The sequence below is a fragment of the Lissotriton helveticus genome, chromosome 2_1 (genome assembly GCF_964261635.1).
Source record: "Lissotriton helveticus chromosome 2_1, aLisHel1.1, whole genome shotgun sequence".
Taxonomy (NCBI): Eukaryota; Metazoa; Chordata; class Amphibia; order Caudata; family Salamandridae; genus Lissotriton; species Lissotriton helveticus.
This window is the reverse complement of record NC_136059.1, coordinates 2,009,540,794-2,009,567,477: the sequence shown is the minus strand read 5'-3', so window position 1 is coordinate 2,009,567,477 and position 26,684 is coordinate 2,009,540,794. Positions and strand designations below refer to the sequence as shown.

At 44.1% G+C, this 26,684-nt stretch overlaps 1 protein-coding gene across 3 annotated transcripts in view; it reads right to left on the bottom strand.

Annotated features, from left to right (window-relative positions):
• GUCY1A1 (guanylate cyclase 1 soluble subunit alpha 1) overlaps positions 1-26,684 on the bottom strand; it is a 548,740-nt gene that overhangs the window by 468,835 nt on the left and 53,221 nt on the right. The window contains exon 1 of one of the 3 annotated variants that reach the window (XM_078676974.1): positions 10,518-10,628. The exons of the other annotated variants lie outside the window; for them this stretch is intronic. The gene's annotated coding sequence lies outside the window, so the exon portion shown is untranslated. Of the gene's footprint in view, positions 1-10,517; positions 10,629-26,684 lie in introns of those variants that run through there. 3 annotated transcript variants of the gene reach the window in all.

Sequence of the window (26,684 nt, the reverse complement as noted above, 5' to 3'; positions counted from 1 at the left end):
ACACCAGCTTCGAAAAGCATCCAATCACGTGTCCCACAATCACGTAGGACACCTGTCCAAAGTTTGGTACCATATCCCACAGATGATGAGGCTGATGGGGCACCTCATGTCAGCAACCCACGAAGTACTTCCGCCACATGTAGATCATCCTTCAACCGGAGAGCCAATTCAAGGTTGACAAGGAGACAACGCAGAGCACGAAGGCCACAACAGGTGGAACAGTTGACTGATGTCTGGGGTGGCTTGGAGGGACAGATGCTGCGGTCACATCGCCTGCAGGCAAAAAACACTAGATTGATCAAGGCCGAAATTGCCAAAATGTCAGTTAACCTAGCCGTGTTTGCCACTAGTCTCCAGGAAATGACAAGAGTCATGCATGAGGGTCAAATAGCACACAATGCACAGCATCAAGAGCTCATGCAGCAACTGAAAATGCAAGTGGCGTCCAATAACACACTGGCCACAGCAACAGCTATGTTGTCACGTAGAATTTCAACAATGCATACCGAAATGTCCCATGATAATAGTGATGTTGCCACAGGATTACAGCACGTCACTAACGTAGTAGAGATGGAGACTGCATCTACAAGTGGTGAAAACATCCCTGCACCAAATGTAATCAGTGAGGGTGCCTCAGGCATGATCAATACACCAATGCCAATTGTCAATGAGGCTAGACGGTCCAAACGCTGTGCCATCCCATCCAGACCCAGCCTAGGGCAAGAAGATGCTGCTGCCGAGAGGCGTCTCGGTGTTAGGGGCAAGAAACGCTAGGCTGCCATGCACAAATCCTGTTGAGCTGGTGAATGAACCATTCTCACATTGTGACCTCATCACTGACTGACAAGTATTTTAATTTATTTTGAATCAGTAAATGTTGTTGGCAACAAAAGTGTGCCCAAAGTCACTTGTAAAGTGCGCCTCTGTTTACAGGTCACATATTCTTATAATTAAAAATTACTTTGCAAATCATACTGTCTGCGTGTCATCATTACTCGCCTTAAAAGTAATTTTGTGTGATCTCCATTCTGCGTCTGCCTCCTTCTGCTGCGTCAGATCCTTGTTGGGCACGTTGGTGAAGGATTGGCTGGTTTTCATCCTCAGAGTCACTGTCAGAAAGCTCAATTTCCAGGCCTCCCTTTGTCGCTATGTTGTGCAGCATGCAACATGCTGCCACAATTTTGCAGCATTGCTCTGGGTTGTATTTCATAGCACCTCCTGTCTTATGTAGGCGTCTGAATCTGCTCTTTAGTAGACCAAATGTTCTCTCTATCACATTCCTCGTTGAGATATGCGCTGCATTGTATCTTCTTTGGGCGGCTGTTGCAGGATTGAGATATGGTGTCATGAGGTAATTGCGCAAGGCGTATGCGCTGTCGCCTACATGTGAGAAAAGAAAATATGTGAACTATGAGTTTCAGATATGCATTTGTGACAAGTTTGCAATGCTGTGTGGCACATATTTACCTAGCAAATGTCCCTCTCCAAAGTCTCCCCTTGCAAGTCGGGTCTGCATGCCACTTTGCCTGAAGATGAATGCATCATGTGCACTGCCAGGAAATTGCGCTACAATGTCTGGTGTTATGGTTTTGGCATTACATACAACCTGAATGTTAAGGGAATGGTAGCATTTCCTATTTCTATACAAATATTCCTGTGTGGCTGGGGGACATATTGCAACATGGGTTCAATCTATACATCCAATTACTTGTGGGAAGCCAGCTATCTGATAAAATTCCAGCTTAGTCTTAGCTAGGTCATGGGCTGAGGTTGGAAAACGTATATGTGCATGGATCCGGGACATCATGGCATCAAGGAACGCTTTCAATATTCTTGATAATGCACTTTGTGAGACACCTCCGGCTACTGCAATTACTCCCTGAAAACTGCCTGATGCCAGTAGGTGTAGGCAACATAATATTTGTACGTGCGTTGGGATAGCTTGGGTCCTATGTGTCTGTCGTTGAAGAATGGGGTCCAATTCATTAATTAGATCAATTATCATTTGTCCATTGAGCCTATACTTATCGTATATTTCGTCATCCTGCTGGCCAAGCAAAGTTATGCGCACTCTGAATATGCGTTCATTGATTCGCCTCCTTCTCTGTCGAGCACCTAGCAGCCGCATCCTCCTCGCCATCAGGTACAGACCAGCCATTTTGAGCTCTGGGGCCTTGTGTGGGTGTGTCTTATACATTTTCAGTTGGTTACCAGGTGTTTCAGGTTAGATTTTTATTTTTACCACCTGGTTGAGTCCCTTCTTAATTTGCATGTGCAAAAATGTGATTTTTAGAGAAAATCGCTATTAGCGATTTTTCATGCATATCAATAGCGATTCCTTATTTGCGAATCGGTAAATGCGATTCGCAGTTAAGGAATCGCACTTGTATTCTCAGAATAATTTTACCTTTTTCTCTATTTTAGCGAAAAATTACCGAATTTCACTAATATATGGATGATGCATTTCTACACTGCCAATTGCGAGTGCTATTGCTCTGAAATAGCGATTCGCATCATTTGCGAATTCGCTAACGCTTGATGCATGTGCCCGTTAGTGGTTTTTGCTTTAGCGAATAGCAACATTTCCTATGAGAGCTTAGATGGAAAATGCCGAATTTTGTACCACCCCCCTTTCAGCTTTTCTGCGTGAAATATGACGGCATGCCAAACCTCAGCGACTTTTCCCAGGAATGTGAAAACCTTCATGCATGTGTGTCAAACACCACCAAAGTTATCCTCAATTCAAAAAATACATTTTTAATGAAAAGTGAAACTTAACTATACCTATAGAGTTACTATCCCAGACAATGAAAAACTACAGTTAAAGTGAAAGTGAAGTTAAACTAACATTTGCTAGTTATGTTTACGAACATTGCATCTGGTTTGCAAGTTATGTTTTGTATGGCTAGTTAGCTTGTGATGGAATACGTGTTAACCATAAATGGCAAATTTCAGTGTGTTTTTACTTCGAATTCCCAATCATATGTATGTTTTAACTGTATTTTTAAATGAATTACAGAGGTTTTCCTAAACATAATCTGCATAACACTGTCAAATGTTGAATTCTAAAACATGTTAATGTTTATTTGCCATGAAATCATTTAATATGCCACATGCGTGCACAGTTCCCTACTGAAACATTTTCACTGGTTTCATCTTTTACAGGAGGATGACACTTTCTTCATTTCAGCTTTTCCAGAATTCATGGGTGTTAGAGTCAGTACTCTAGGTGCGAGACAAAGAGAGACGGTGGGCTCCAGTGACAACTATTTTCTGATATCATTTTTCCAGTGCTTAGTATTTCTTTCAATACCAATGCATTCTTTCAGTTGAAATCATCTTTATGGTTTTACATGGTGGAAACGCCAGATAAATAGGCTGCAATAGATAATTCAGAAAGTAATCAAACTTTTTTCAGTTCCTTCAGAAACTAATATTAATTATTAGTGCTAGACAAATCTTTTAAAATTTGACTTTTCAGCTTACATCACTCAAGCACAACTCGGGCTGCGCATCTATACTCTTAGGAGTGCTTATGATGAAAAGAGGGCGTACATAAGTACCTATGTCCCTCAATGACTGTGAGGTATGAAAATATTTATTAATTTATTTTAAATGCTTTATACTGCGCCGACATGACCCCTGGGGGTATCAGAGCGCTTTACAATTTAGCAATCACGAAAGGTACAGGAGGTAGTAACAATAAACAACATACAATCATAACAGTCAAATAAAAAACAAGGGTGACGAGAGCGTGTCCTAGAGTACCTGGAATGCTGGGGTTCTAGGTGCAGAAATGGCATCATCAGTAGCACTTTAGCTTCCTTTTTGAAAGAAGCAGGGGAGGTATTCAATTTCATTTCAGGGGACAGGGGATTCCGGATTCTCTGGGTGATACCCAGGAAAGCTTGATGTGAGTATTCTTTTTACAGAATTTCTGTGGCTTCCCTAGGAAGGTGCTGCCACTTCCAGAAATCTAGAGCTACCAGAGAGCTCAAATCTTTGTGTGCTATATATTGGGGAGTTCAAATGTAAGGCTTTGGGTATCATGCATACAATTTTTCATTGTATCCTTGCTTCATATTGGAGCCAAAAAAGGGATTTCAGGTCAGGTGTGATATGATTGTTTTTTTAGAGCCTGTGATGATCCTTGCAGCAGAGTGGTGGGAGGCCCATAGTGGAGCCATCTCAGATCTAGGAAGTTCGCAGAGGGCTGCGCTTCCATAATCCAGCTTAGAATTCATTAGGGCTTGCACTTCAACCTTGAAGTCATGGTGGGGGGAGGATTTATTTTCCTTAAGATACTCAGGTGGAAGGTCGCTCCTTTGGTGAGAGCATTAATGTGCTTCTGCATGTTCAAACTCTTATCTAGCATTATTCCCAATGAGCTTGTGGAGTCAATGATGTGTGGCATGAAATTAAGAACAGTTGGTTCATTCATCCACTCTTCGATGGCTGGCGACTCTTTGGGTGGGGTGTTTAAGAGGAATTCCATTTTAAGAGTGTTTAATTTAAGGTGATGAACTTTAAGTTTTCTGTAGAGCTGAGTTGAGGGACCTGATGTCCTCAGGGTAGGAGACTTTCAGGTACAGTTGGGTGTCATAGGCATACATGTGATAGTTGATGCTGGATAGTTTCAAAGTTTCTGCTAAAGGCTCCATGAACAAGTTGAAGAGAATGGGCGAAAGCATGGATCCCTGTGGTATCCCAGAGTGACTGGTGAGGGATTAGACAGAGACTAGTTCACCTTCAACCTTTGGGTTCTATTGTACAGAAATGAGGAGAACCAATTTAGAACGGGCCCAGAAAGTCCATCCTGTGTTCCAATAGGTTGATAAGGCAGTGATGTTTAACCGTATCAAAAGCTGACAATTGGTCACCCAAGTGGAGTATTCATTTTTTCGGGAGACCATGGGGAATGCTGGGTGATAGTAAATCTGTGCCTGCGTGGTGATCCTACAACTTACCCACACAGAAATGTGCTGAAAATGTGACTTTTTAAGTAAATTTGAGGTTTTGAAGGGGATTCTGGGTAAGAAAACGCTAGGGGATCCATGCAGGCCACACTGCCAGCCAAGATTCAGTACAAGCACACCATCATCCATTCACACCACCAGCCAAGCGCCATCCACGCACACCGCCAGCCAAGCACGATCCAAGACCACAATCAGCCAAGCACTATCCACGCACAACACCAACCAAGCATCACCCACATACAATGCCAGCCGAGCACCATCCCCCTACACCACCAGCAAAGCAGGGCCAGACTGGGAACTGCAAACAGCCCTGGCAGATTGCCGCTCAATAGGCCTGAGGGGGAGGGGGGGGGTTTGGGGGGGTCATGCTAGTAAAAAGCACCGCTTTTGTTACTGGGGGCCGACATTGCAGCACTGCTGCAAAACCAGTCCCCAGTGACAGAACTGGCCTCTACAGCCAGAAAACCGCCCCCACCCCTATGGCCCACAGAGGAAACAAACAGTGCCTGCTATGGTCAGTCCGGCCTGCAGCCAAGCACCAATCCATGCACACTGTCAGTCAAGCACCAGTCCACATACACCGTCAGCAAGAACCACTCCACACACATCACCAGGCAAGTACCAATCTACACACACCTTCATCAAGCACGAGTCCACACCAACCATTAGCCAAGTGCAAGTCCACACACACAGCCAGCAAAATGCCAGTACACACAGACTGTCAGCCAAACTCCAGTTCACACACACAACGTTTTCCTGGTTTCTAGTGGTTTTCTGCCCCTGCTTGGGGGCAGATGACTCTAAGAATATTATTGAAATAGCCAGAATGTGTACCTAAATGAGGGAAGCGCCCTTGCTTATGAGGCTTCTCCCTCACATACACCAATACATATACCTGGCACCCCGGGGGTGGCAGATATGGGCCTATTGCCTGCGACTTTGTATTCCGTATACCTGCTAAAGGAGCACCTCTGAGGGGTGTGGGCATGGTGGCGTTGCAGGAGTTCAGAGGAGCATGCTAGGTTCTGGACAGGAAGGCAGCGGCAAGATTCATGGAGGGAAAACTTGGCAGGGCATCATAAAAAATTTACTAGTCATTCAGTGATTAAGGTTCTAATGCTATAGTGGAGGATACATACTTGTTAGGGAGGTGGAAATAGTGGAATAGTGGAGGTTAAATACTTATGAAGCTGGAGGAAAAGGGATGCATCCAAATTGTTGCTGAGATGGAGAATGTGAAGGTGCAGCTCAGGTACACTAGAGTGGGAGGGGTGACGAGCAACCAACTGGGCCCAAATGTCTACCTCTAAAAGCGCGCATCTTCCTCTCGCTGACTTTCCAATTACAGATCAATGAATCGTGAGCCATCAAAATAGATGAAAGGCAAAGCAGATGTCATGGTCAAGCACCGGTACTCAGGGGTATCACCTCTTGGTGCGCAGCCATCATGTACTGGGAAACATCAATCAGACAAATTTTAAAATACATTTCAAGCACTCTTGTTAGTTAGAACCTTTTAAAGTGTGTTTACCATTCCATCAAAGAATACACCAATACACTGCCTCCTCCTCATATCACAGCTAGTTTAAGCTTTATTAGGAAGGAATGAGTGTGGGACATCAGGGCAAGTGCTCCAAGTGAAAGGCAATGAGAATGGGTAGATTGCAGCGGGACATGTTTTCCTATATTGAGTTATAGAACTCAGTCTTTCTTCCAGGATCTTCTATGCCAGAGATTTATGGTAGATAAAGTCATCCTTGTAGTTTTCCATCATACAAATGGCTGTGCATTGATCAATATTTTGCAAAGACACAAAAAAAAGACATACGCACTTCATAGATGACTGTGAAATAAGAATTTCATCATCATAATGAGCCCCCCCCCTAATTCCTCTGCAAAGATTTACTATTGTTGAAACCAGTGCTGATGCATTGGGGTACTGAGCACGGGGCGGGGTATTTAAAAGAATAACTGGGCAATGACTGGGACTCTTGGAATGGTTCATGATAAGCAGCAACTAGAAGAATGATGGCAGCATTTTTATGTTGGATTGGAGGAGCTAGGCTCACCTGGTCCCCCTCTAGGCTTCTCAGGTGGGTGGTGCACTCCGGTTACACTCCAGGGTGTTATAGTGCAGGAGCTTATGGGGCAAAGCAAATAGAATGGTTAGCAGAATAGGGTGTGAGTGGGGACCTTTTTGTGCACATCAAACCCAGGGGCAGGGCAGAATGTTTAGTGTCTGTCTAGATGCATATACAATAGGGTGGATTTGTGGTAGAATTTTTCATTTAAAGCATCTCTCACTGGTTAGCGTGTTTTGAATGGGATGTCTAAAGTAAATAAGGTGGTTGAGGCTTTATGGGTCCTACATGAGGAATATAGGGGCCGCCTGGTTAAGGAGGGCATGTTGGGGCAGGCCTGGGTAGTTCTTTTGCTGCCTAAATGAGTTTGTGCAGAGAGGCGGTCACTGCGGTGATCCCGGCATGCTCTCCTCTGCGGCTGAGAGGAAAGAAATGCTAATAAAAAAGGTACTTCTGGGAGGTGGGTTGTGAGCCTACCTGAAACATGTGAAGAAGTAGTTGAGAAGCATTTCAAGGCACCAGCAACGATGAAGAAAGGGTGGTGAGTCTATTCCGCCGCAGAGGAGTCTCCCTTAATGAACTGGTAGACAGGAAAGGGTGGGGAGTGCTTGTGAGAAAGTGCCCGGTGTGTGGAGGCAGTCAGCAGGGGGCAGGATCTCTGCTGAAAACTGACGTATTATGTCACAGACCCGAAAAAAGACAGTTACCAGTGCTCAATATGGCTCCCCTTTACAGAATTTGGCTGAAGCAACCAAGAAGCAATAAGTGGAATATTACTAAAACTTCTGCAGTGCGTCCAGTTGGACAAATTACTGAAACTCCAATATTTGAAAGGCACATAGTGGACAGACATTTCAGTCCGATGATTAACAGGGTTCAAACATGGGAGATAGATGATAGAGACTTGACATTCAGACAATCAAATGTTATAGGGGATACTTTGAGTATTTGTAAAAGTTAAAGGGATCCCTAATGTTAAGTTGGTTTCAGTACTGAAGAGGATATTGGTTTAGGTCAGTAATTTCTGTTTCCAAATAAATGTGACAAAGTAGGACAGGAATAGTCCAGAGCGACTGGAGGGGCTTCTGGGTGTGTTGTGCTGTCCAGACTGGGCGGTCTGCATGGAAAACTGATATCATTGCTGACACTGGAAGTCAGCAATATTTTCAGACAAAGGACAGGTCCATAGTAACCTGCAGATACCGTTCCGAAAAGAAGGAAGAGTCCGGAGTGACCCTCCTGACAATGAGAGCAACAGATTCCTTCTTGCATGGATAATGGTGAAGTGGGAGATGAGGAGGTGCAGAGTATGAGTGATGGGGCACTGGGCTGCGATGCAGCAGGTTTGGAGGAGGAGTTATTGGACTATGATGAATTATCATTGGAGAGGGTGAAATTGTGGATGAGGTCCAGGATGCGAACATAAAGAATCCCGAAACAGTAAATCGGGATTGGTGTTAACAGTGGAAGGAGTACTGGTGTTTTCCAGGCTTATTAGAGAGGAAGGAAAAAATGGTAAGGGACATCATGTGCAGCAGCCAGGTGATTCCAAGAAAAATACATGCTCGACTTACATTGCAACCAGGTAAGCGCTTTATTAAGTTGCATGGGGAAAGGCAGGTTTTGGGGGTAGTATCAGTGGGTGTTGGCAATAGTCTGATTAAAGACGCATCTGTGGAAGATACAGGTAAGATGGGAAGGAGGGGAAGAATGGTTCTGAGAAACCTCATGATGACAATGGCTAGGATGCTACGGCAATTCCAAAAGAAGATGGTATTGATGGGAAGACAGTGGTGTGGTGAACAAAAAAGATAACATACCTGGGGTTTTAGAGGAAAGCAATAAAACAAAAAAGCTGCCATTCAAGGGTATATCAATGTATTTGAGGGTGGATTTTAGATCCGCAATGAAGGAAAGAATTTTGAAGAGGGAATTTGTGTATGCCTTTAAGTTATTACACATAGATGTGCAGGCTAAGGGAGGTTATAAGTAGGAAGAATAGGAATTAGCAAATTGACCTAGGGAGCAACAATAGGTGAGAATTGGAAATCTGCATTTTTGATTGATCGCAATGTGTTTGGCGAATGCCATTATGAGCGATGTGCTGCGTTGTTGAAAATTATGGATGTATTCAGGAAAGCTCAAATAGATTATAGTGGTTTTTCATGGCTTCAATACGAAGAGGAATTTAGAGCAAGATTGGAGGGTACTCCAGAGACGGTAGGGAGTGAGACAGGCAACAAATTATGGATGCAGTAGTTGAGATCAGCTAGCCCAGTTCAAGGGTTGCACATGGACAGCGGTCAGCCTTTATAATAAAAGCCTTTTAGGGACACCCCACCAAATTTGGGGTGACAAGGCCTTTTAGGGATGCCCCACCAAGTTTGGTGTGGATATTGCCGGGAGGGGACAATGGCCACAGAATGGGAGTTGCTGAACATTCAACAGGTGAAGTTGCACAAGACCCTAATGCAATTTCAGGTACGTTTGTGCCAACTGTGGTGGAAGGCACACAATTGCTCAATCTTTAAGTAATGTCCCGCTCGACTGGCAAGATGGCCACTATAAAGGGGAATAACAGGGGTAGAGGGCAACAACGGGTGGTGGTAAAAGGGACACTCCAATTGAGCTGGGCATTCTGAGTTACTGGTTGCATTTTTATCCATGTCAGAATGAAGCAAAATGTTTATTTTGGGATTTCACTGAAGGTTTTTGACAATGTTACCAGGGACCTAGACAGATGCGCTGGGCCAAAAATGTAAAATCAGTGGTGGTCAAATCAGAGTTGAAAAGGGAGAAATTGAGGAAAGAAGTGTGAAAAGGGAGAATAGAGGGTCTTTTTTCAGAATGACCATTGGAGAACGTCACTATTTCCACTCATCTTTCAAGGCCACAAGGTGAGTCAGTTAATGACCTCATAGCAGTGAAGCTGCAGTGTTGAGCTATTCATCAGTTGATGAGATTATCAAGCTGGTGAGACTGTGTGGACAGGGCCGGAAAGTCATACATTAAGTCAGATTTTAGGTTTCATCCAATACACCCAGACGATTCTTCCCTATTGGGGTTACAGTTTGATGGAAACATTTACATGGGTAGAATGTTGCATATAGGATGTTCAGTTTTTTGTTCTTTATTTGAAATGTGTAGTTAATTTCTTCAGTTGTTTATCCAATTCAAATATAGGGTTTGTTATATGACACATTATTTGATGATTTTTTGATGGCTTGAAAAGAAAAATCTGGAGTTTGCAAGAAGGCTCTTCAGCAGTACGGGGGTGCTTTCGGCCATGTAGAAAAAAAGGGAGGCCCACTTACAATTAATATATTTTTGGATACTGTATTTGATTTAGTACAGATGGAGGTTCTATTGCTACAGGACAAAGTGCAGACTTTGGTTGAATTGTTGGAGGAGGCACTAGTTTGCTGAAAGTTGGAAGTGAAACAACTACTAGGGCACTTACATTTATTTTGCTTGCAGAGTAGTCAGAGCAGGAAGACCATTTTGCAGATGGCTAGGTTTTTCAGTGGTTGGGGCACTTCTTCCACACCATAGAGACAGGCTCAACTCAAGTGTAAGGGAGGATTTTAAATAATTTAACAGAGTCACAATGTTATTTTGTGTTGTAATGCTTTATATCGATATCAAGAATTCCAAGCCTAACAACGGTAACAATGTAATGTAAATCCATTGTGGGTTCAGAAGAGAGGTACGACAAGCATTTGTATTACATGCACACCCAACAATGGCAGGGGGTGCAACCAATCTTACCGTAAGTCAATGATCTTTACAGATGAGAGCGAACAAGAAGAAAGGAAAAGGAAAATGTATCACAGGTTAGAGTCATAATGGGAAGAGTTTAGAGGGAGGAGGCAATGAGATTTTAGAACAGTGTGTGGGTTGGGAAGTTACAATGTATTAGAGTGGGTGTTTTAGTTTTGTAAGGCATTTTTCTGAGGGGTTTTGATATTATAATTTGTTGCCAGTCCGGTTCTAATAAAGTGGCCTTTTACCCTTATTCTAGTGTCGAGTGTCCTCTTTGAGCGTCGTCTTGCTCGATGTGCTATAGTGCACAAGTAGAAGCAGACTAAGTGAAATGTACGAGAGTTTAGAACATGCCTTTGGTGAGTTATAGCACAGACATAATGTGAATAAAACATTACTTGACATGTTAACAACAAAATTTACGTCAAATAATTTCGGGTAGGGCTTCAGTCTCTTGCATCTAGTTACACTGCACCCAAGTAGCATGGAGAGATATCTAAATGTGCATGTGTTGCTATTAACTTAACAGAGATGGTCAAGTTGGGAGCTTCATAGCCCTGAACAAGACAAAGTCTTGCGTCTGGCCTGGCTCTAACAGCAAATATCTAGCAAAGCTCTCAAATGACTTACAATGTAAATAATACAGCACCAGCCATGTAGAAATATGATGAAGTCTTTAAGACTGATAATGGGTTCTTTCTTGAATATATGTGTTTAATTTTAGTGCATACACTTATATCACTGCAGTGTGATCTGTTAAATGTATTGTAGTTTTTATAACATGAGCTTTTCCCCACCTAAAATACCCTCCCACCACTATTATGTGCAATATCAAGAGATATTAGTTTGTCATGTGCACTGTATACATGGCCAGTAATATTGCATGTGGGGGAACATTGTTGTTTACTAAATCATACGCAAATTCTTTTTTTTGTGTGTAAAGGAAGTGGATCTCCTCAGGGTCGATATCAAATGAGGCAGAATGAAGTAAAGTGGTTTGGGTTGGATCAAACAATGTAAGAAGGGAAACCTGATATAATAGGTCTACGAGCCAGGAAACCAAGCACAAGTGTGTACACATTTGTGTGCCTTACCATATGCACTATATTTGGATAGGTAATGATACACACCTTTGAAATGATTGCTATGGGCAGCTGAAGTAAAAACATTGTTGGAATCGGTCCATGATATCTGAGTGTCTAGCAACGTGTACAGCCCATTTGGCCTGATAATTTGATTGGGCTAAACTGATGCAAAACATTACAGAGGTGTCCTGTGCTGCAAGAGCTGTTTCAGTGGCAAGAAGCATCTTTGCAGCAACATTTAGCTGCCAGCACAACCTGCCTCCCAGAAGCTTCTTTTGCAGCTTTCAAAACATGCTCTCCTGTAATTAAGGGTGTGGCTTCCAACAAATAAACTACATTTTTGTGATTTCCATACTGTACCACCCAACCTGTATTTTGGTGCCTCTCTGGTCTTTCTGTTATTACATCCAGATATATAAAGCAAAACAACTGACATGCACCTAAAACCAACCAGGACTACAGGCTTTGACAGAGATTGCTTAAGATAAATGATAAATAATGAATTTGTTGTAAATAATGAATATTACAAATGTTTTAATTCTGAAATTATGAGATTGTGACACTTAGTAGCAAAGAATCACAATTGCAACCTTAATACATGACTATTGCTCTGTTCGCTTTGCAGAGAGGCCAAAGATTGGATGGCCATGTATAGAATACCTTTGTGATCCACTGTCAGGCACTGTGAGACACTTGCACTGCTTTCAACCTCAACTTCAGACCTCACAATCATGACCCGTTATAAACACCTGAAGGTGACTCAGTTTGAAGTATGCATATACATGAGTAATGTGGCTCAATAAAAAAATACAGAAACAGCAAAAACTCTTAAGGAATGGAAGATTAAGTGAAACACGTAAAATATAAACAGAAAATAAACTGCTGACATAGATTACAAATATATATATATATTTTACATTCAGTATTCAGAAATCGATCAGTGTTTTTTCCTGTGAAGTTAAGGACTTGATTATAGAGTCCAACGGGGGACTCACTTCTATTTTTAATTACTACTAGTTCTGAGACCTGGAGAGACCCAGCCCACTTAAAGTCCTGTGGTAGTCCATGAAGATCATCATTTGGGTGGAGGACAGGGAGTGAGAAGGGACACAAAAAAAGCATTATTCCCCTGGCTACCAAGGGCAAAGCCAGTCCTGTACAGCAACACCACACTCCTGTACAGCTTTCCTTAACAACTGTGACGTCTCAGTTCACATGATTAGTATGCAGGGGCGTCAGATAAATGATACTGTGCTAAACAAAAACAGAAAACAAAAAAATAGGAAGTGTGACGTTTTGGAATGATCACATCTAACACTTTGAGCAGCGGCATATCTTAGTCAGTGAGTTTCAGGGATGTGAATCTTAAATGCCCCAACTAAAGAAAAAAAGCAATGCTGCAGAAGAGTAGGGTCAGTACTGATTTGCATTAGCTAGGCCTCTGTGGCTGATTTAAAGGTTGGCAGACTGGTATGCTGTTGCATCAGTGACAAGGTACCCTCTCTGCCAAACTCAAGGTCCGCCCACCCAATTTGGAGTCAGGCGGACCACAAGTTTTACTCGGAGCTAAATTTACTGCATCATCGTAAAACTTTCTCAGATGGAGTAGGTGCCATCAGAGGTAAGTAATAACAAATTGAGAGAGAGGGAAAAGGACACTCTTGGTCCCCCTGTTAAATCTTGTAAAACAACAAAAGAGTGTCGTGAGAGAAGTGTGTACGCACTAGACACAGAGAAGAAATCTCCCTGAAGAAGTCACAGTGGAAATCAGCGGGGTTTTTTTTAGGAAGCCCTCACTCACCACCCTGGGTGGTGACATGCTTCATCATCGGGCCCAACAGGAGAAGCCGAATGCCTCCCTGGTGTGCTACAACGCCAGATTACTGCGGAGCAGATTCTTTGTGGCAAAAGTGTCAAAAAGAAATGTGAATTAAAAATGTCAGAAACTGTACCATACGGAAAAATATTTATTCAATGGTCAGTTTGACATAAGTAAAATATGTGTGGGAAGCACCTAGCGTCTCCTGCTACCGGACCCCGTTGATCCACGGGGTCCGGTAGAGGGAGACGCTGGGTGCAAAACGGGTGGCAAGCGTTGCGGGCGGTGTGCCATTGTCGCTTTCCCCCCCCTCCCGAGACCCATGTGGTGTGGATCTTGTGCATTACAAACAGTACAGGGACCTCAAATTGAAGGTTTCCCATCACTTTTGTTTGGTTTTTGCACTTTATTTTACACACTTGTTTTTAACATTCACGTCCTCTGGTAAGGGTGGGCCTTAGCGCGCCCATACCGCCGAGGTACACCACCTGACGGTCCTGATGAAAGCCCAGTAAATGACACATAGACGGGCAGAAACATGTTGACCCCACTTTAAGTGGAAACAACCGAGTCATTAACTGGTAAGTTTCCCACACATATTTTACTTATGTCAAACTGACCATTGAATAAAAAAAATTCCGTATGGTACAGTTTCTGACATTTTTAATTCACATTTCTTTTTGACACTTTTGCCACAAAGAACCTGCTTCGCAGTAATCTGGTGTTGTAGCACACCAGGGAGGCATTCGGCTTCTCCTGTTGGGCCCGATGATGAAGCATGTCACCACCCAGGATGGTGAGTGAGGGCTTCCTAAACCCCCCCCCGCTGATTTCCACTGTGACTTTTTCAGGGAGATTTCTTCTCTGTGTCTAGTGCTTACACACTGCCATCAGAGGTAAGCCATCTCACCATCCACCCTACATAGAGCTGACACTCTGATTTTTTTTAACTGTTAATAACCCTCTTTGGTGAGGGACAGTAGAAAAAGAAAAATGACCCCACCATCACTGGAGAAAACTTAATGGTGAGGGGGGTCATGCGTTTTTTTTCTTTCAAAAACAAGGGTTTTTTTGAAAAATAAAAACCATTGGAAAAGTTGGATGACCATCAAACTTTTCTTATATTGATGGGAACAACAATGACAATAGTTTTGGTGGGTCCTGCGGACATATCGTAATTTGGTAGGCAGAGTAAAGGCAGGGTAGCAGATGTAAAGTTCTCTGTCACCCTGTATGCCCATTCTCCGCCTGCCAGAACCTAAACCAGGCCCTCTGTCTAGTGTTGTATAGTGAGCAAAAAAGGGTTGTTTGGAATGCTATTCTGCATGATTGCTGGTGATTAGACTATTTGCCTGCATGCATTTGTCCCATCACATTTTTGGTGTTTCATTACCAATAGTTTGCCTAGGAACCCACAACTGGCACAGCTTTCCAAGTCTTCTACTGCCAATGTTTGGGAGTTAAAAAAAGTAGAAAATTGCTTTTTATATAAACTGGCCACTATATTTATTTATGTGCTTGATAAACCTCTTTGTAAAATCAGGACAACGAGAAATACCAACACAATATAGCAGACCGACTTAGAGTCCCTAAAACTAACTACCTAGCCAGAAAAGCATTTATCTGGGAGGTGTCACACCCTAAACACCCTAGTCATCCCCCTGAAGCTACGCCACTGCTTTTGCATTAAAACATGGATTGTTTGGTGCTGTTTTGACATGTCTTGCATTTTCTCTGCTTGCTTTGCTGACTGTCTGGTACAGTAACATTGCAAAAAAACATAGAACCCTTGAGACAGCTCATTTCAAAACAGTACAAAAAACAACCTACATATTTCACAGTAGATTACAATGAACAAATATGTATAACACACAAATAGGTTGACAATTGGAGCAGCGAGTAGCAGAGGAAAATCTACGTGCACATAATCTACGTGCTGCTTCCTCAGGAAAAAGGTGATGCTAAAAACAATTACTTTGTGCCAAGTTTAAGATCCGTGTGTACAATGAGTCATTTGAATTGGAAGCAACCAGAAGATGATATAATACATTTGATTGGTAGCCAAGCCAGTGAATTATAAAGCAATCTTTCAATTAAAATACCTTTAATATGCTGGACATTGTTCCTATAATAGTGTTAACTGACATGCTTCTCCTTCTAGTCTCCTTCCATCACCCATGGAAGTAAATGAGAAAAATAAACCTTCTTAATTAAAAGCATTTGGATGTTTCACAGAGGGTTTTTAGTTCCTCGAATATTATTTGACTGCAGTAATGTCCTGTACTGTTTGAGAAAGCCTCACCTCTGTGGGCTCCAGTTTCCATAGAAGGTATCTTTTTCCCAGCAGAGCAGCTCTCCGGGGGAAGAACCAAAGTTGAACTCTGACCTGGAGACGACAGATTTGCTACATGGGGTTGACATGTGGACAGGGCAGCAGCAGTACAGCTGAGAGAAAACAAAGGCTGAACATCCAGCCACGTGGATTGTGGAAAGGAGACAGCCCCAGGCTCTATGCGTGGTTCAGCTGGCTGTATGCACCAATAAAGCAGATGCCCTCAGCAAGTTGGTGGTTGCCATGGAGGAGATTCTTAAACATAGACAGTGCACTGTCCTGATGTGAGCAGCCATTTCTGGCTACAAATCATAGGTGGAAGAGGTTCCAGGTAATGAGGTCTTCTATAGTCTCATTGACCTGGTGATCATGCTGATAACCATCAAGGGCAATACAATACTGATGACCTGGAAAGTCTCTTCGACTCCTAGGAAATCGCTGTAAGGAGAACTGTATAGATGAAGCCTTCAACATTGCTATGACTTTAAAGAACACAGAGATTCTTGTAACCTAAGCAATGGATGAGAGAACTAGAGACAGTCAGAGAGTGGAAAGAGGAATAGGAATGGACGCCCGCCAGGTCTGAGGGACAAATTCAGATCTTCTCTCAAGGATTCATGATTCCACACATGCTCTAGCACAAAGGGTTAGATGGTATTCAGTCTTCGGAAGGCAGACAATGGTGCCCTCTTTTCCTGACCACTCCAGTCGTTCCAAACGTCCTCTCTTTTCTTTTAGTTGTGGTTCGGTATGGCAAGATATTGGGGGTCTATGGGTTTTGATCTCCCTGGCTGGAGTGATGTTCGTGGATGTTGGATTGTCAGCTGCCTCCAAACCATTTTTTCAAGATGCAGACTACTGACATTGATCTGTATGACGATGCATTGATTTGTCAGGCCAAGTAGCTATTACCTCTATACCATTCTTTAGGTTCCTGCCCACTCACAGCACACTCACTCCCCTCATACCTTTGAGTGCTTCCATTACTGTTCCCTGCCACTTCCTTGCACTCCTTTGGCTTGCATAGATGAATAGGGTGGGATTCATCACGTACCTTTACGGTTCATGGCAGCAGCAACAATGTACACTAGGACCATAATTGTTCTAACTCTCCACGCACTGCATAACATTTTAAGAAAATCATTACCTTACTGGGTTACCCAAAATTGTGGTGTGGCCTTAATACAAGAAAACACATCTTTCCCCCACAGAATGCAAAACATTTTGGCAATTCTGAATGGAAAAGATGATCTATGTACGCAAGTCATAACCCAACAACAATTGCTGTTCTAGGCCATCAAGCCATATGATGGGAGGTGTTACAATGCTACTTCAGGAGTTCCTACCAATGAGAATACAGTACGCACGGATACATTTATGGGACTAATATGTCTTTGCAAAACTTATGTTAGAACACACAGGGCCTGATTCACAAAGGTAAACATACACTTTAGTGTAAACTTATGATGGTTTTCTATTCACAAAAGGATTTGCAAATAGTATCTGTACAAGTGTGGAGTCAAGATACTACTTGGAAATCTCTTTACGAATAGCAAACAATTGTAAACTTACACGAAAGTGTAAGTTTACATTTGTGGATCAGACCCACAGTTATTATTGTCAGCTCAGCCTATGCTCCAGTTGGGGATAAACAGGACTCTATCACACACCATCTCTTCCTTTAGCAAGACGAGGTTACTCATAGGCGTGGACTGGAATATTACTATTGACCTGTTGCTGGACAGATCTGGCTTGCCAAATCAGTGCAGAATAAACAAAGATCACACCCAGGAGGCCAGGATTATACTTTACCCGCCTGCATCTGACAAACAAGAACATCCATCGCCTTTTTTCTTCTATATGCAAACCTAAAAAGATGCTTCTCACAGCCACGATTATTCTGTGTTGTGTTTCTGATCATGACTTAAGTGACCTGACTCTCGAACTTGGCTTGCTGTCAATTTGCAAGGGTCTTAGCATATGAATTTGGCTAAATTTAGCTGCGCTCCTTTGAGTAGTTGTGCTTAGACTCCAATGAAGGATCTGTAACTTTGGCACTGACATTATGAGCTGTGGGTAAACCATACATCAGAGAGGAATTGATGAGGGACTCTGCTACAGACAAAGAGAAGTCTATTGACTCAATGAATCTTCTCAAACAATAAAAAAAACGTACTGCCACCTACACTGATTAGCATTCACCACAGATCGGGAGATCCCTGACTAAATCAAAATAGGACTTGTAAACTACACTCAAACTCAGAAACAAACATTTTCAGAAGATTGTGAATGCCATTTGACTAATCCAGTAGAAATGACTTCAGAATTTTCTGTTTTTTATAGGAAACTTTAAAGCTCAGGCCAAGCCAACATGAATGAAACAGAGAACAACAAGTGAATTACCTTTGGTAATGCTTCTTCTGGTGGATACTCTATCTAACTGCATATTCCTCACTTTTACAATTTCCCGTGGTTCTAGACTGGACTTGGAAGTTTTTACAGCACACCTCCTGTGCAGCTACTCACCGTCCTTGTTCCGCCCTGGAGAGGACGGATGGGAGTCGCACAGAGGGTCCACTCCTATGAGCTGATTTAAGTTTTTTTGATTAACTCTTTGCACACCCTCAGAAATCGAGCACAATACAATTGTCAGTACCAGTGTGCAGATCTCTAAATTGTGACCTTCATAATGGTAAATAAAAAAAACACTCCACAGGGTGGGGAGGTGGGAGGGCAGTGAGGAACCAATGCAATGTGGAGGTGGAAGGGTAGTGAGGAATCTGTGATTAGATAGAGTATCCCCGATACAGAGTGTTACAGAAGGTAAGGAATTTATTCTTCTGATGTATACTTCTAGCAGCAGATTCTGCACCTTTAGAGGAGATGCCAAAACAGTATCTCACCAAGGTGAATAGTCCGTGGAGTGGGCCCAGACCAAAAAGTCCTGCAGGACTAAATGGGAGAAATGCCCATCCGATTGGAATTGGCTGTCAGGGCAGTAGTGCTCGGTGAACGTATGCACATATTCCCAAATTCCGGCCTGGCAGCAGCACTCTGCATGCTAACACAGTTGTAGCAGCCTAGGCCCCAGTGGATGAGCCCTCAAACCTTCCAGATGCTGCTTTTTAGTGAAAGCATAGTAGATCTTAATACAGAAAATAATCCACCTTAACAAAATCCTTTCCTGCACTGCCTTACCTTTCTTTGCCTATGAGAACCCTACAAAAAGCTGATCGTCTAGCTGATTGCCCATGGTGCAATCAATATAAAAGCTCAGGCTCTCTTGGGGTCCAGGTAAAGGAGTTTCTCTTCCTCTTCCAAGAAGTGAGGTAGGGCGTAGAGCATTGGGAAGATGATGGATGAACTGCCCAAAGGGAGAAGGTGTGACTACCTAAGGCAAAAATGCTGCTCTGGCCCTCAACATCAGTTTGTCTATAAAAATAAGTGGTGCAGGGGGGATGTACCAAGAGAGCTTGGAGCTCACTCTTGCAATGAGCTGAAGTGAATTCAATGAGGATGATGGCTTTGAGAGTCAGAAGATGCAACCATCAGCTTTGCATTGGCTCGATGGGGGTACACATGTGGAACATGAGGAGCAGATTAAGAAACTACACCACAAACATTGTGGGAAGGAACATGTGCATCAAATGTTAAATGATCTGCATCACAACATATGAAGTTTAACAAGGAGAGTTGGCTTGGCAAATGTAACTAACAAACAACCTTTAATGGTGCCCACTGCAAGACTTGCTGGACCAAAGATAAAACAAACAGCAAAAATTCCAGTCTACAAAATTGTCCCAGCAACCTGCATAAATAGGTTTTGCATAGGATCACCTGGCTGCAAGTATGACATCCACAACCTCAGGAGGTAGGTCAAACACATTCAACTGCTGCTGCTCAATCTCCACACATGCAGGTGTAGACTGCACAGCCTTCAGTGCAGAAACATGCCCTGCTACTGCAACAGAAGATCCTCCTGAAGCTGTAGCCTGATTAGAGGACAAATGCTCAAGCCCTGAGGATGTGTGTACCACACTCTTGTGGCCTGATTCAAAGCCACTAGGCTGACGAGTTCAGTTGCTCCTGCTCTTCCTCAGAACTATGGGCAGGATAGGTAGTGGCAGAAAAGCAACCTGGAGTCACATAGTCCACTCTAGCCTGAATGTGTCTCCCAGAGCAAAAGCATTCTTAGGAACTCCAATGTCCACAAGTTCTGACAATGCACATTCTTAATGGTAGCGAAAAGATCTAGCCTGGGATCTCCGCACTGTCAGAAAACATCTTGCAATCCCTGGAGATGCAACCACCATTGAGGATCCATCGGGCAGTGGGCATGGCCAAGCAAGATGGCTGACTAGACACTCCATGCAGAGCTCCTGTCGACACCCTTTAATCATTTTGTAATCCTGCAGCATTGGTCGCTACTGATGCCTGTAAACCTCCAGCAACGTCACACAGGATGGCTAGGAGAGCTGCCAAGGTGACTGGGGTGGTGTGGTAACAACAAAGGGTGCAGTGAGGGAATTGTCACCCCTGCATAGGAATCCTGAGCCGATGAATCAGGCCGTGCGTATAGAGTGGCAAGCCCCCTGAACACCGGCCGCTGAATATAGCCCTCCAGAGGGAGCTGCAGGTTGAGTGAGCACCATGACTGAGGCTTAAACCATTAGGGAGATACTAGAGAGTCCAAGAGCCATGACGTGTAGCTGCAGGAGCTCGGGCTGCACAATAGCATCCCCGTTGCGGGGTGTACTGCAGGTCGTGGAAGTCAGGGGAAGAGTGTCAGGAAACTAATACCCCTGAGAGACCTTAGGAGTGGCAGCGCCTGGAGGGGGCTCTGACTGGACCCGAGTGCAGAACCCTGGCATGTGGCGGGAGTGGAGGTCAGTGAGGTGGGGGTCTGTCGTGGGCCCCTGGGAGCCGAAGTGAAGAACATTCTGGGTGGGACAGTCAAGTGCCAGAGTGGTGAGATGCTGTGAGCTCTGGCATCATGGGCCTTCGAGCCCAACCAGACTACATGTGAGGGAAGGCCCCTGGGGACCAACTGCCAAAAGGAGCCTTCTGGGGGGAGCCGCAGGAGAATTCTGCCAGGTACACACTATGGTGCTGGGTGAGGGGTGTCAGCTGAGGCCCTGACTTCAGGAGATACACACAACACAGGCAGTGGGGCTTAGGAGGAGAGCGGCCTGGCTCTTAAGTACCCAGAGAGGCCTTGGGAGAAGTGGAGTCTGGGAGGGCTATATTACAGACCTGAGTGGGGGTCACTGGGGCGTGAAGAAGCAGGAAACTGTTAGGGCAGAAGACACGAGCCCAGCCCCCATGCTGGGTATTTGATTGACACTCAAGTGTGTGGCCAGAGAGGGCCTGGGAGTGGGCCTGCACCCTAAGACAGCAAGAACCCCTGAGAGTGAGTCAAGACGGTGGGCGACCACAAAAACTAGTGTGGGGCCTAGAACATATGGCTGCGGACCCTGCTGCCTCTGTGACCCTGACGAAGGTGGGTGCCCGTGGAGGCTACTAGGGCCCCCCTGTAGGGTTGAGCAAGGCACTAAGAGGGCACATGAATTGTACCTGAGAGCTATACTGATCAAATCTGCGAACCTCTGATAACTACACTGACTTGCCCGCAAGCCACTATGGGTAAATATATAATTGCCAGGTCAGCACAGGCAAACAAGTTTGTTATTTACTCGCACGTGCTCCAACTGGAGGAGTTGGCAGACGGTCAGGGGGCAAACACGTAGAATCTATAGATCAGGCTCTGACACTGGCAACCTTTTGGCAGCAATTCAGGAGTCACAAAATGAGCAGGAAGAATAAATGGACTCAGTGGGGATGCTTTCTGAACCGCAACAGGAGGTGCAGGTGTTGAAAGAGACAGTATCGATGCTCTGACAAAACCACAGCACAGCTGGAGGACAGAGTGAAGTCTTGAAGGGAAGATCACGATGAAACCATTTGCACTTTATAGGGTTCCCAGAGAAAGTGGTGGGGCAATCTGCTGAGCTATTTTTATAAGACTGAATTGCTAGTTTGCTGCGCCCCAACCGACTGTCCAAATGTTTTACTATTGTGCAAGCACATAGAGTGCTGGCCCCTCCACTGCATCCTGGCGTGCCCCTATGGCCATCATAGCTCTGCATGTTTAATTTCTGAGACCAGAACATCATACTACAATATGTCTGGGTAAACGTTTCCCACAGTTTGAGGGCAGGAATATTTCCATTTTCCCCAATTACACCAAAAAAGACAAGACCTGTGCAAATGCTACCTTACTGTCAAAAATCAACTTTGAGAAATACAGCTTGATGTACCCTGCAAAGCTGCGCGTTGTCCGTGAAGGGAAGTCACGGTTCTTTTACAGACTGGATGGATACTCTGGATGAGGCCTCTCTGCAAGGCAAACCTGGTCGGACACAGAATTGCCTGAGTGTGGTGAGACACTCAGGACTCATGGACGGACCACACTATCATCCCATTTGGATAATCCTGGGAAGTCTGGACAGACTGTAGTCTGCCCCAATGGTACCCTCATAGACATGAAGGAATCATTCTTAGAACAAAAAAGGGGACCGGGGCTCAGGTAGTGACAGTATGGAAGTGGGCCCACCTTGACCTAATATCTGTTCAGCGAAGCTGCCCTTGGGAGAGGTGGTGGCATTCTCTTGTGGGCCTATTTTTTATTCTTACCATATGGTAAGGTGTAATTGGAAGGCAACGGTATGAGAGTTCTCTGTTGTACGGCAAACTCTGTGAATATTTTATTGCATCGTCAATATGATGCGGTAAGCAGAAGTGAGGCTTGCGGTCGAGGGCGGTGAAGTTTGCAGCTCCCAATTGACTGTAGTTCTCTTGCAAAGCAAAGGGTACAGTTGAAGGGGGGTATTCTATCTTACATAAGTGTAAGGGGCAGTGGATGGTGTTTCCCAAACAGCTAGTTGCAGTGTTGGAATGTTTGCATGTGCTGGCCATAGGGGTGAGGGGCAGGGGGATTAATTTGTGGGTTTTTGCGATGTATTTTGTCTTTATTGTTTTGGGGCAGTCTGGCTGCTGTGTGGACAAAGGTAGAAGCAAAGGGACTGTGTGGGATGGAAAATGTGATGATAGATAATAAGATGAGACTGTTGTCATGGAGTGTAGGAGGATTGGGCTGCTCAAAAAAAAAGACGTAAAGTTTACGCCTACTCCTCATTTCTGGGTAGAATATGTGCTGCAGCAGCAAAAGAGATGGAGGGGCTATTTACACTCCACTTCCTATTCTGGCTTTGGAAGTGGTACACTGATTTGTTTGGCCCTGGGTGGTCCGTTCTGCCATATGAGTCAGAAAATTGATGAGGAGGGAAGATTTCATTTGTGATCCTGTTTGTGGCACTGAATGGTAGAGATGTGTGCTTGGTAAATCTCTGCACACCAAGTGTTCATTGTCTAAGGACCTACAGACAAGTAGCAGCTTCTGCGACTGAGTTCCTGGCTGCAGACATAATAATAGCAGGTGATTGCAACTGCGTTTGTGAATGGGGTAATAGATTGTACACATCCTAGACTTAACACCAAACCAGCAATGACTGGGGCTCTGCAGAACACCCTGAAGGGAATGGGGTTGATAGACATCTAGAAGGAAAGACACCCCGATGAAAGGTCATGCACATGTTACACACCTGATGCAGGGACCTATAGCAGACTGGACTACTGCTTTATCTCTGTTGCCCTTGCGCAGGGTGTGCGGAAGGTAAACCAGTTGGCTAGATACATCTAAGACGACTCTCCATTGCTGTTGGAATCCAAACCGGAGTGCACACACCTGGAAGTTCCATTTGGAAGCTCCATGTGATGCCCTCTTGAACTCAGTGCTTGCATCAACGGTGGTTGAGACGTTGACTCACTACTTCAAAGAATATTGGGGTAGTGCAGGGAGCAGGGCAGTTGACTGGGATGCCATGAAGGTGTTGATCTGAGGGTAGTGTGTGAAGATCACTTATGAGCTTACGGAACAGTTGAAACTAAGGTTAGGCAGACGAGGTTAGACTGTGCAAACTGGAGATGGAGCAGCCGGCTGACCCAGACAAACTTCTGGAATGGCAGCAGGGTAAAAGGAACTCCTAGACAACTGGAGCAGGCTGGAAACGTTTGTCCATATGACACATTGCCAGACGCTGTACGTTGGGGGAGATAAAGTGTGGGTTTTGCTTGCTCAACTGATTAAAGAAGCACCCCACTACTGTCTGTAAGAGATGACCACGCAGAGCTAGTTGCTATGCAACTGTCGATCTACAATGCATTTGTATCCCACTTATGTCAAATATATATGGCCCAGACAAAGGAATGTAGGGGAGGTGGGAAGACAGTATTTGGTAGGGGCAAAGATGACCTGCCTTTCCGAGGAAGACGGACAGGCCCTGAAGCCACCTGTAACCAAAGAGGAGTTGTTGAAGGCCATACGTGGCTTTAAAACAGCTAAATCTTCAGTGTGAGATGGACTACAAGCATAATTTATTCCAGAGGAATGTGGGCAATCTGGCAGACAAACTGTATGAGGTATATAACAAAGCCCTGAAGAAGAGGCGATCGTGGTAATGACCAAAACCTTGTAAAGACCTGACAGAGACCTCTTATTGCCTGCTCTCCATGTTAAATATTGGCATGAATATACTTAGGAAGGTGCTAGCTACGTGCCTTTTGGGTCACCTCCAGACAATGATACACTCGGATCAGTGTGGGTCTATCATGAAATGGACTTTTCCATGTGTATCATGCCCTGCACCTGCCGAATGATGCCTATGTTCTGACGTTTCTAGATGTCGAACAAGCGATTGACTCAGTGAACTAGAGTTATGTCTGGCTTATACATGAAAATGCAGGCGTGGGTGCTTGCTACATACAGTGGGTGAAACTCCTCTATACTGACCCAGGGGCGAAGGTGCTGACTAGGGGGATGACAACAGAAATGTTAGCCCTCCAAAGAGGTATGCTGTTATACGGTTCCCATTAAAAATGGTAGGACTGCATATTAGGAACTTCAGAATGTAGGGACAGAGTCCATCTACATCTTCAGAGCCTGTCAGCCTAATTCCTAGCTAGCTCACATTGCCTCACCCGAACCCCTAACCTTTTTGGTGTGGCAGGTCATGTTGGCAACTTCGAACAAGACACTGATCCCCAAGGGAATTGTGCAAACAAATCTTACCCTTTTATTGTTTATTTATGCATGAACATGGTAAACAGATACAAATAAAGGTTTAAATACATTTATTGAAACAATCGTAGTCTGGCATAGAAAGAATGAGCTGCAATTATTAGTCAGATAAAACAAATCAATGTAACCAGAATTAGGAACATGATGAACAATGTAGCCAACATTATGAACATGGTGAAAAGAATAAACAGTCCAACTGATTTCTATATATATATCTACCTATCACTAACCCTATTCTGACACCATAGTGGGTGTATCCTCTGCCTGATCTCATAGGTTAGACTGATTCCCCAGACTTTGATCATTTAGTCAGGAGATCGGCCTGAAGTGGGGTTGGTAATCCTTCTCTTGAGGATGGAAGATCAGCATCAGAAGAGCTGTGTGTCAAACATAGCCTTTGTTCCAGTGTTATATTCTATATAGGTACCATAATATAGACACCAGGACACTTGTGACTGGAGTGCCCCTCTGTCCTCTGAAGGCCAGTGCATATAATAAAAACCACTGTGTTAGTTGCACAGCTCTGAGGCAATGAAAATGTCTAGATGTTAGAAGCTGTCTCCAAACGGGCAACGCAAGCACTAGGATATCTTGCTCTGTGTTATTAGCCTTGAACAGAGTGTACTGATTAATTAGCGAAAAAGGCTTTCTACAAACAAGCCACATGTACAGCAGTTTCTCAGAATAATATTGTATAAGCATGAACTCATAAAGTAACATTGCTAAAACAATGTCAGGCTAAAACATGTCAAATGTAAAAGTAAAATAGAGAACCAAAGTGGGCCCAAGAAGGCCTCATGACAACACAACAGGAATGACCCCTGTGGCCATTACTGTTTGCACTGGCAATGGTGCCAATACTGCTGCGGGCATGTGGTAATTAAATTAAATCTCTTGACTCCAGGTCAATCACGCCATGTCTAAACTCTTCTCCCTTGGGATGTTAACCATGGGCGCACTGGAAGTTCGGCCAGCTACGGGCCTGCCCTCGGAGTCTGAATGCATGAGGTATCTGGAATCAGAGTTGCCCATATGGAACAAGACTTTATGAAAATTAACATCAGAAGGGTCATGGTGGATGGTATGCGTCCTGCTGCCACTGACGGGCAGAGCAACAGTGGTTAAAATGATGTTGCTCCCACAATGCCTATCTGCATTACAGGTTTTACAAAAACACAAGGGAAACCCATGAATTTCTAGGGACCAGGGGTACTCAATGCGCTAAGGAAAAGGAACCCTAAACAAACTGTTAGAAATGGGGGTCTCTAGTTCGGAATGGTTTTCATCTTTGTCCAAATAGAGACCCTTCCTTCCAGTCAGGATAAGGGGGAAACACTACTGAAATAATTCCAACTTACCCCCTTGGAAGTTTGGCATGAGGAGTCAGGCTTTTCTCTGAGGCAATGTGTAAAGCATTTGCACATAACAAACAG